This window comes from Kogia breviceps, chromosome 14, assembly GCF_026419965.1.
Source record: "Kogia breviceps isolate mKogBre1 chromosome 14, mKogBre1 haplotype 1, whole genome shotgun sequence".
NCBI classification, from domain to species: domain Eukaryota; kingdom Metazoa; phylum Chordata; class Mammalia; order Artiodactyla; family Physeteridae; genus Kogia; species Kogia breviceps.
The window spans coordinates 40,017,688-40,028,912 of NC_081323.1; the positions used below are offsets into that span (position 1 = coordinate 40,017,688).

An 11,225-nucleotide genomic window follows, 5' to 3' on the forward strand; every position below is an offset into this window, starting at 1 on the left:
CAGCAAAGTGAATCTGTTATACATATACATATATCCACTCTTTTTTAGATTCTTTTCCCATATAGGCCACTACAGATTATTGAGCTGAGGTCCCTGTGCTATACAGTAGGTCCTTATTAGTTATCTATTTTATATATAGCAGTGTGTATATGTCAATCCCATTCTTCCAATTTATCCCTCCCCTCCCTTATCCCCTGGTAACCATAAGTTTATTTTCTACATCTGTAACTCTATTTCTGTTTTGTAGGTGAGTGAGTTCATTTGTACCCTTTTTTTAGATTCCACATGTAAGTGATATTGTTTGATATTTGTCTTTCTCTGTCTGACTTACTTCACTCAGTATGGCAATCTCTAGGCCCATCCATGTTGCTGCAAATGGTATAATTTCATTCTTTTTTATGGCTGAGTAATATTCCATTGTATATATGTACCGTATCTTCTTTATACATTCCTCTGGTGATGGCTATTTAGGTTGCTTCCATGTCCTGGCTATTGTAAATAGTGTTGCAATGAACATTGCAGTGCATGTATGTTTTTGAATTATGATTTTCTCTGGATATATACCCAGGAGTAGGATGGCTGGTTCACATGGTAGCTCTATTTTTATTTTTTTTTAGGAACATGCATACTGTTCTCCATAGTGGCTGTACCAATATACATTCCCACTAACAGTATAGGAGGGTTCCCTTTTCTCCATACCCTCTCCAGAATTTATTGTTCCTAGATATTTTTGATGATAGCCATTCTGACTGGTGTGAGGTGATACCTCATTGTAATTTTGATTTGCATTTCTCTAATAATTAGTGATGTTGAGCATCTTTTCATGTGTTTTTAACCATCTGTATGTCTTCTTTGAAGAAATGTCTATTTAGATATTCCACCCATTTTTTGATTGGGTTGTGTATTTAGACACTATACTTTGATTTCTAGAATTATTCCTAAAATTTATGCAGGAAAAAATAGTAGGTTTGATTATAGCAGAAGAATGATCATATTAGAAGCACTAGGACATAAATGTGATTATGAAACTTTCATTGCTTGCCAGTAGAGTTTCTTCATTTGTCTTATGTTACTTTGGATAGAAGTTATTGCTCAGTTACTTATGATCAACTTAGCTTAAAATACGTTACTAAGTTCTTATTGGACATATTACCCTGGTTGAATAACCCTATGAATTTTGTTCCCCAATTAACATAGAATTTTCATGTCACCTCAGTGAATAAAATTAGATTCAATAGGGAAGTTTTTGAAATGATAAGGATATTTAAGTGTGTACCATATTTGGATGCCTTCTTCCATGTTATTGACACAGACAGTATTGGAGTTATTTTTCCATACATATCTCCCTCCACAAATATCTAAAATATCCTTAGATGCAAAAAATACCATGATAAGTCAATCTTTGACTATTTCATGTTACTTCTCTTGTGGGTCTGTCAGATTAAAATTTTGCTTTTATATTTTTTATAGAGTTTGTAATAAATTATTTATAAAGTTTACTTTAAATTTTTTAAAATCAATAGAAACAATAAGAATCCAAACACCAGAAGTTTCAGAGCAGAGATTCATCTCCAGAGAACCCCCAAATTGTCCTCTCTTTCCCAATTTGTTTCAAAGTGTGAAATGGGGCAGCATGTGGTTGTTGGAGGAGCATTTCTTCTTCTTCTTTTTTGTGCCTAATATCATTATTATTTTTACTACTTATTGCTTAATTGTTCACTTAAACAATTCTCAGTTCACAGGAAGAACACAACCCATGTAGACACGTACTTATATGTAAAATAAGATTTGGTTCTTTTGACATCAAGGAAGACCAAGAGCATTTCTTAACCTACCAATTTTATACAGTCAATCCAGCTTTGAGATCCACACTGAACCACCATTTGGTTTCATTCCTTCTGGACTTGAGTCCTGGCTAGCTTCCCTTCCTGTTGCTCACCCATTTTTCCATGTCTAGGTCCACCTCCAGGTTTTCCATGTAGCCAGAGACACTAAATTTGGTTTCACAGACTCACTTACCTGGATTTGAATGGCTCAGGTTCTTTCTATTCTGAGGATCTGGAGAAAGACTTAAATTCTTGGAGCCTCACTTACTCACCTACAACAGGGGAAAAATGAAAGCACTTCATCTGTAGATTGTTTTAAGGGTTAAATGAGAAACAAACTGTTCAGCATTGTTCCTGGCACCTACAAGTATTCAATCTTAGCTGTCAAGACTTTCTTCACCCCTCCCCCCCATTTCCACCACTCATTTCCATAGCTACCATCTAGCCACAGATTTGGATTCCCTATGATTCTGATTCTAGCAGGCAGGTGTGCTGACAGTGTATAAAATGTTATGCACACTAGAAAGACTTACCTCTCATACTCTTGTTAGTTTGAGAGCTAGGAGTCCGTCCTTTGAGGCTGAGCTATTGCATGTACCAGCAAAACTGTAAGTTCTGAAAATGCATATTTTGGACCAGCCCCTAAAATAGAATGACCAAATAAGACACTCACTATACTATCAAGCGGAGTGATCAGCCTTCCTAGATAAGCCCACTCTCTTGAGTTGTCTTAGCTACAGCTGACACAACAGCCAGTTTTGTAATTCATTTATATCCATCATCCTATATCCTGACTGATTTTTATCATAAGGATGCATCCATATTTACCACTAATCTTTTTGCTTTCCAAATATTTTGTATCACTCCACCACAGAAATGACCCAATAAGAGTTAAATCTCAAAAAGAGCAAAGCAAAACAAAAAAACTTTACCCATCGGAGTTAAAAGAAGCACCTGGAGCCACTATCCACATTAAATGCCCCAGACAAAATCGTGGACCAAAATTTCCACTCTTGTGTCCTTTCCCTGTCTCCACAACCATCTTTCTGACCCTACATTTCTATTTGGTGACTATGCTTTCTCTACTTTTCCCCTTCCCCCATCAAAGACTGCCTTAAAGGGGGGAAAAATCCAATAACCTCACTCACATTAAGATGTAATTTAGTAATTCCCTGCAAGGCTTAATAGAGTCTCTCCCATGGGGGATTTATATTTTAATGTGGACCAAAGGACCTCATCTATAAAAGTATAATTTCAGGGATCAGAAAAGTCATTCAAGGAGGCTGTAGGTATTTCTCGGGCTTACATGTGTCAGATCCTGAGCTGTGGGACACAGCAAGGTCTGTGAGGAGCAGACAGGAGCTGAGGACCAGGCAGAACATTGTGGATGCTCCTGCATGAGCCAGGGCAAAGTGGGGGGTGGAGCATGGGATGGGATGGCTCAGTGGCAGGGAGAGGTCAGTGGTCCAGCTCCTCCAGGTGTGTCCTATGGGAGGCCCAAGAAGACAAAGCCTGTTGGGCTCCTGGCAGACAGGATGGGAACCTGGCAACAGGCAAAATGCAGACAGGCAGACAAGGAGACAGCAGTGTCAGAAAGCATGGACTCAACTAAGGATTTGGAACTTAAGGCAGGCTCAGTTTTTCAGAGGAACAGGATGAAAAATTCTGAAGTTGAGTCCAAGAGGCATGGGAGCACCAGCCTGGAAACCAGAGTCAGGAATCACTGTGGTCTTTGTAGCACCAGAGACCTTTGCTTCAGTGCTCACTCAAAAGCAGCTAGATCCAGTTCAAATGGTTTGGAACAAGCGGGCCATGGTTTTGATCCAGACAGACACTTAACTTGCCTCATTTGCACACTCCTGGCCTCATCTGTTCTCCAGAACTGACCTCCACTCACTTCTCAACTCAGGATTTTTGGAGCATCTTGCTGCTGACCTTTCTGTGCTCTGGCTCCCATTTCTGTGTCTCACCAGCTAACTTCCCTGCATTCTCGATATCTGGCACTAATTCCAGCGTCTCAGACACACTTCCCTTAGAGTAACTTATGTTGCACACAGAGTAACCAAGAGATGCCTCTGACAGTGTCCAAATCCTTTCCCTATTCCCAAACCAAGCTTAGCCTATTTCATCTCAATTACCTTCAATGAAAGCCCTGAAGAAACTTACTGCAGGGAGAACCTGCTCCATGCATGGTAGTTAAAGATATGATGAGGAAGTCTGTCTAGTAGCCTGAGCCTTTTGCCACTAAGAAGATAAGATGCAGAGCCCCAAATCCACTGTCTCAATCAGCCTTTCTGCTATGTCAGGGTCTACTCCAGATGCCATAGGTCTCCCTGGACCAGGCAGCAAATTTGGGGAACACTTTGAGGTTCTATTCATTTGGGGGCTTAGAGGCTGTATTAGTCAGTTTTTAAAAACTGCAATAATGCTGCATAATAAACAGCCCCCAAATCTCATTGACTTAGAGGAACAAATATTTTGTGCCCGGATGCCTGTCCAGGAGCTTGCTGGACCAGCTCTGCTTCAGACTGAAGTATAGGATTAGATCTACTCCCATGTCTTTCATTTTAGGACCCAGGCTGAAGGAATGGAGACTACTTGGCCCATGTTATTCTCATGGCAAACGACAGGAGTGCAAGAGAACAATCCAAACTATATGAGTACATGCAAAACCTTTAACATACATGGTATAGATTGTATCTGCTCACATTCCATTGGCCAAAGCAGCACATATGGTCAAATCCATACAGTGTAGAGTAGTATTCCCTGCTCATAGTGAACCATGGCATGTGCCCAGAGCAAATATATAATTGTGAAAAAAAATTAATACAATCTACAACACTGGACTATACAGTGATAATAACAACAATAAAATAATAGGAGAAAGAGGAGAAGGAGGCAGAAAAAGAGAAGGTGTATCTTTTGACCCTTTGTCAAGCACTTTCTTTGGATTAGCCGGTGGCCTAAACACTCTGCATGCATTATCTCATCCATCCTATCGACAAATCACAAAAGTAAACATCTTTTCATCCTTCATTTAATAGATGAAGAACCTAAGCAACAGAGAGTCTAAGTAAACAAGTAACAACAGCAACAGAAATAATGATGAGTTCATAATTATTGAGCATTATGTCAATTTTAGACTTTTTCTGCTATAAGTAATAGAAAATTGAACTGACATAGCTTCAATGATACCATTAATTGTTTACTGTGCAAAAAAATCCAGAGGTAGGGGATTCTAGGTTTCATGAGCTCAGTGATTCATTAGTATCTGCAAAGACCCAGGGGCTTCCTTGTTTCTGTCTTATCACCCTCAGCATGGTGATATTGCTCACCTCATGTTACCAAGATGGCTACAGCAATTCCACACTTCACATGCAGATGACAACTTCTAAAACATCCCTATCATGTATCCCATTATTAAAGCCTTCACAAAATACATCCCCACATATCTCATTGGCCAGAATTACATCACATACCTATGACTAAATCAATCACTTGACAAGAGGTAAACAAATCAGAGTGATTTAGACAATTTATTTATCCCTGTAGGCTTAGGAGAATCCTGGTCTTCTAATGGTCATGGTCTTCTGAGGGAGGTCAATAAAACTGGGATTCTATTAATGAGGGAGAAAGGGAAGAAAGGCGGTTGGATAGGAACCCAAAATATCTCTCACTATCTCTTACCATGTACCAGCCACTGTGCCGAGCATCTTTCTGTATCAACTCATCAAATACTCCCAAAGACTCTGTAATTAATAAGCTGTTATTAGACTCAAGTAGATTGCTTTTGTTGCTTGTGTTTTTGGTATCATACCCCCAAAATTATTGTAAGATCAATGTCAAGTAGCTTCTTCTATGAATTTTATGGTTTCAAGTCTTATGTTTAAGTCGATTTTGAATTAATTTTGTAAGTGGTATAAGATAGAGATTCAATTTTATTCTTTTGCATGTGGTTATCCAGTTTTCATAACATAATCTGTTGAATAGACTATGCTTTGCCCATTGAGTGTTCTTGGCTCCCTTGTCAAACATTAACTGATCACATGAGAGCTCAAATTTTATTCCATTGGCCTCTGTGTCTATTTTTATTCTGGTACTGTACTATTTTCATTACTATAGCTTTGTAGTATAGTTTGAAATCAGGAGATACGATGCTTCCAGCTTTGTTCTTCAGTATTGCTTTGGTTATTCAGGGTCTTTTGTGATTCCACATAAATTTTAATGTTGTTTGTTCTATTTCTGTGAAAAAATCCATTGGAATTTTGATAGAGATTGCATTGAATCTATAGACGTTTTGGATGGTATGGACATGTTAACAATATTAATTCCTTTGATCCATGAACACAGGATATCCTTTCACTTGGTTGTGACTTCTTCAAGTCTTTCATTTTTTTGGTTAAATTTATTCCTTTAAATTTATTCCTAAAAAAAAATTTATTGTTTTTGATGCCATTGTTAATGAGACAATTTTTTTAATTTATCTTTCAGTTACTTTGTTGTTAGACTATAGAAATGCAACTAATTTCTGTACGTTGATTTTATATCCTGCAAAATTTACTGAATTCATTGATCAGTTTCAATAGTTTTGGGTTGAGTCTTTAGAATTTTCTATATGTAAGATCATATCATCTTCAAATAATGATAACTTTCCTTCCTCCTTTCTGATTTCAATTTCTTTTATTTCTTTATCTTGCCTGATTGCTCTAGCTAAGAGTAATGAGAGTGTCCACCCTTGTCTTGCTACTGATCTTAGAGGAAAAGCTTTTAAACTTTCACTGTTGAGTATGATATAGGGGCTTTTTTTATGGTGATGTATGTTTCTTCTGTACCCAATTTGTTGAGGATTTTTATCATAAATGAATGTTGAATTTTATCAAATGCTTTTTCTGCATCTATTGAGATGATCATATGATTTTTAGCTTTGTGAACTTGGATGTTCAAGTTTCTCCTCCAGCTTGGGAAGTTCTCAGCTACTATTATTATTATTTTTAAAATAAACTTTCATTTTCTCTCTCTCTCCCTCTGGAAATCCAATGATTCTGATATTTGTTTATTTGATGGTGTCCTATAGATCATGTAGGCTTTTTTTGCTTAAAAATTTTTTTTTCTCTGTTCTCCTCTGACTAGGTTTTTAAAAGTTTCCATCCTCTAGATCTTTCTGCTGATGCTCTTTATTACTTTTTCATTTAATTCACTGTATTCTTCAGCTTCAAAATTTCTGTGTGGTTCTTTTTTACGCTTTCTATGTCTTTCTCAAAATTCTCATTTTGTTTGTGTATTGTTTTCCTGATTTCATTGAATTATTTTTGTGTTTTCTTGTAACTCTTTTAGCTTCCTTAAAAGAGCTACTTTGAATTCTTATCAGGTAAATTTCAGATCTCCATGTCTTTGGGAGATGATTACTGGAAGATTATTTTAATCCTCCAATAGTGTCATATTTCCTTGATTTTTCACATTTCTTGAAGTTTTACCTTGCTGTCTTTGCATTTGAAGTAGTAGTCACCTCCTCCAGTAGTTACTAATTGCCTTTGGGAAAGAAATGCCTTCCGTCAGCCCTGCTAGGGATTCTGAGGCTTTCCCTGACCTTCTATGGCTATGCCTGCTCCACATTTCTTGCTCCCTCTTGTGGCAAAATTCTTAAGCTTGTAAGCCTCCTTTCATTTGTGCAACACACCATGCCATGTGCTGACAGTCTCCCTTTTGCCTTCCCAATTGTGGTGTCACTAAAACTCAATATTGTGGTTTCTCCTTGGCCCACATATTTGGGTTGGCTTTCTGCACGTGCTTACTAGCCATCTGCCAAAGCTTGCTCTCATCACCACCACTATGAGCTCATACAGGGAGCTGGCCAGAGAGTGGAGATGTCTGTGGGTGAGGTATGTGGAGTCCTGGGGTCGTCCATGTGCCAGTTGGGGGGATCTGCAGGTGAGGTGAGTTCAGTGGCTCGTAGGTGGGCTTTTTGATGGGGTCCATGATACAGTTAGTAGTATCTGTGTCACTTTAATGCCCTCCAGAGTCCTATCTGCTGCTCTTCCAGCCACTCCCTCCCAGCCAGTCACAATTCAGCACAAGGGAAATGGGCCTCTTTGGCATCATCTGACACAGCTGGAGAAGGTGGACACTCACTCACATGCTCTCACTCCCTGCCCTCCTTACCCCATGGGAGAAATCATAGGCAAAAAAGATATCTCTGGACTCTAAGCTGTGCCACCTTGGGTGAGGGGTGATATGGATAAAGTCAAGCGGTCCCTCTAACCCTTTCCAATGAATCAAAACTGATATATATACATATATTTTTTGCTCCAATGGTGTGCTGGAATTTCTCCACTGGAAACCTGGATTTCCACAAAGGTTCTCTCATCTGTGGGTGATTGCCTGAGATAACGTTCTTTAGAGGTTCCCATTCCATGGCCAAGAAGGGCTAGAGCTCGTTCATGGGCCACTGCAGGGTCCACAGCCTAGACCAAGATGTCTATGTCTATTACCCAATGAACACATGGGTCAGATTCCTCCTGAGTCCCTTGGCATATAGTTCTGGATCCCACAGCTTCCATAAAGGCACTTTTGACTGTGGATCATTGCCAGATTATTGTTGTTGGGGGTGGCAGTGTGGCACGATTGAGGGACATCTTATTCTATTATGTTGCTGATATTTTCATCTCTCCACTAATCATTTCTCCCGAAGTCAGAGTTTTTCACCAAAGTCTAAATACTCCTGCATTATTTTGGTTGTAATATATATAGCTTTTCACATCTTAATATCTCTGAAATCTGAATACAGCTGACAACCAGTGATGTGCTAATGTTTCACTGTGAGCATTTCTTTTCCTTTAAATTTACAATTAAAGGCATAGCTGTGAAAAAAATGTTAGACATTCAGTTCAAGACAGGGTTTCAAAAAGTGATACCAAATTGCCCAATCCATGTATCCAAGTACAAGTACCCTAATTAATCACAGCTGGGAATACATGGGAGAATTTCCAAGGACCTTTTGGCTTGTCTGTTGCCTTTCATTGATGGGGCATGGGAAAGTTCAGACAAAAGTCAGCTATATAACCTAAGGACATATTCTTCCTTTTATGAGTTCCAATCCAGGATGACACCCTCCCATGGATAGTTATCTCCCACTTTATAACTAATCCCTGAAACCCCCTGTGGGAATAAGGCAGGGAGCCATGAAAATACCTGCTGTCCCCAGCTGGTCTCACCAGCCTTGAGACCATGGTGTCTTTCAAATAGAACCTAATTCTGATCAGGACCTGAGTACACTCTAACCATATAGTGAGTATACCAACAGAGTCACCTACTGCCACCATGTTCCTGCCACCCGATCAACACAGGAGAAGACCTGGCTCCCATCTTCCTATACAGTAAAAGCCATCTCTACCTATGAGTATATTGTTACACTCCTGCAAATCAGGACCTCCTTCTTTTCCCTATCCCATTTGTGCCTACAATGTCCATAGCTTCTTGAGGTGAATTCATCTCACCTGATCCTTCCTCTCTTCTCTGGGCTCTCGTGCCAGCCCTGCTATGGCAGACTTTAAAGGATCTTAAGGATGTAGCTAAGGTATCCCCACTAGTGCATATTATTCGTTTGCATCCTGAAAGGAAAATTAAGAAAAACACTTTAGGAGCACATGGATGAAAGATAAACTTTTCTCTCAAGAAAGGCAGGCATGCAAATACCTAAATACAATAAAATCATGCTTTAAAGATCCAAGAAGAATGCTTTAGAAACTTGGAGTGGATGGGGGATGGGAGTGAGTATTTAGGTAGCCTTTATAGAGCACTTATAACAGAGCCAGGTTCTTCAATAGCATTTTTCATAGAGGTGTAATGCACTAAAGTTGACCCTTCTCTACAGGAAAAACTTGAGTTGTATGTACACCTTGAAAGGTAGAGGAAGAAGGTAGTTTCAATCGAAATGAAAAGGAGGAAATAGATACAAAATATGAAGGGACTAAAGATGATGCCTTAGATGAAATTCTCCAGAAGTAGAACCTGAGATGTTCTCAGGGGAAACCCTCAGGACAGTACCAGGAAAGAAGCTAGAGAGAATCACCTTCAGGTAAAGTTTAGACTCAGCCTGATCCTACAGGGAGCTCTGGAGCATGAATGCCACTGCAAATGTTCTCCCTTAAAGCGGGGGGGGCGGGGGGGGGGGGCAGGGATTTTTTTCCATTTTATCAACCACTGATTGGAGGCTCCTCCCAGGAAAAGACACAGCTTCCCAGGTCATTCCAGGTAAAGTGGTTCCCATAGGTCAAGGGCAATTCTCCAGAGAATGATGCATCTGTGGACTATGAGTAGCCATAACTTATGTCAACTGAGTGTCTGGGTGAGGCACCAAATTCATAAATAGTAGAAGAGCTTTGATAAGACTTAGTGGCACACTGGATACTGATTCTTTTAATTGAGCTTTTTATGTAATGCTTCCTTTTTCTTTCTCCCTTTCTTTCTCCCTTTCTTTCTTTCTTTCCTTCTTTCTTTTTTCTTTCTTTCTTTCTTTCTTTCTTTCTTTCTTTCTTTCTTTCTTTCTTTCTTTCTTTCTTTCTTTCTTTCTTTCTTCCTTCCTTCCTTCCTTCCTTCCTTCCTTCCTTCCTTCCTTCCTTCCTTCCTTCCTTCCTTCTTTCTTTCTTTTTTTTTTTTTTTTCTGGCTGTGCCACAGGACTTGCAGGATCTTATAGTTCCCCGACCAGGGATTGAACCTGGGCCATGGCAGTGAGAGCACCAAGTCCTAACCACTGGACCACCAGGGAATTTCCATCCATTTCTTGTTTTTACTTATCTCTACAATGAATACATGTGTTTTAAAATTATAAAAAAGCATACCAAATAAAAGGGAATGAGAAAGGCTTACTTGCTTCATACTAAACGAATTTGGCTTTCCCCTCCCTTTCCATTCTAGTAGAGATGTTATAGAAGAATGTCTAGGACTCAGTTATAAGCTACATAAGGAAAGAAGTCAAGCATCTTACCAAAGCTGTATATATGAGGACTCAATTCAAACTTGCTTAAAGCAGAGGGACCTTATTGGCTCTGGTCACCATAAAGGATGAGTTTAGAGCTGACCTATGGAAAGGTGAGCAGACAACTGTGGCCTTCAGTACCGAGTGTTAATTAGTTACTAGCTCTGATTAGACTCCAATTGATCATGCTTGTGTCACATGTCCTTCTCCATAATAATTGCTAATATCACAGAGATAGATTACCAGATTCAGCTGGGCCTGAGTCATACACCTTCCCTTTCGACCAAAGGCATGGAATTCCATGACTGACAGACAATACTCCTGGGGCCACACAGAATGGGGAAGAAACTGATCTCAGAGGAAATAGGAGCATCTGCAATGACATCATCTAAAGTGAAACCATTAATGCCCACTGCTGGCACAA

General features: G+C 39.4%; 1 non-coding gene across 1 annotated transcript; it reads right to left on the reverse strand.

Annotated features, from left to right (window-relative positions):
• Nucleotides 1–10,519: 10,519 nt before the first annotated feature.
• Nucleotides 10,520–10,591, reverse strand: TRNAE-CUC (transfer RNA glutamic acid (anticodon CUC)). Its single transcript has one exon. It is a non-coding gene; the product is annotated as a tRNA-Glu (tRNA).
• Between the last annotated feature and the right edge of the window lie 634 nt (nucleotides 10,592–11,225).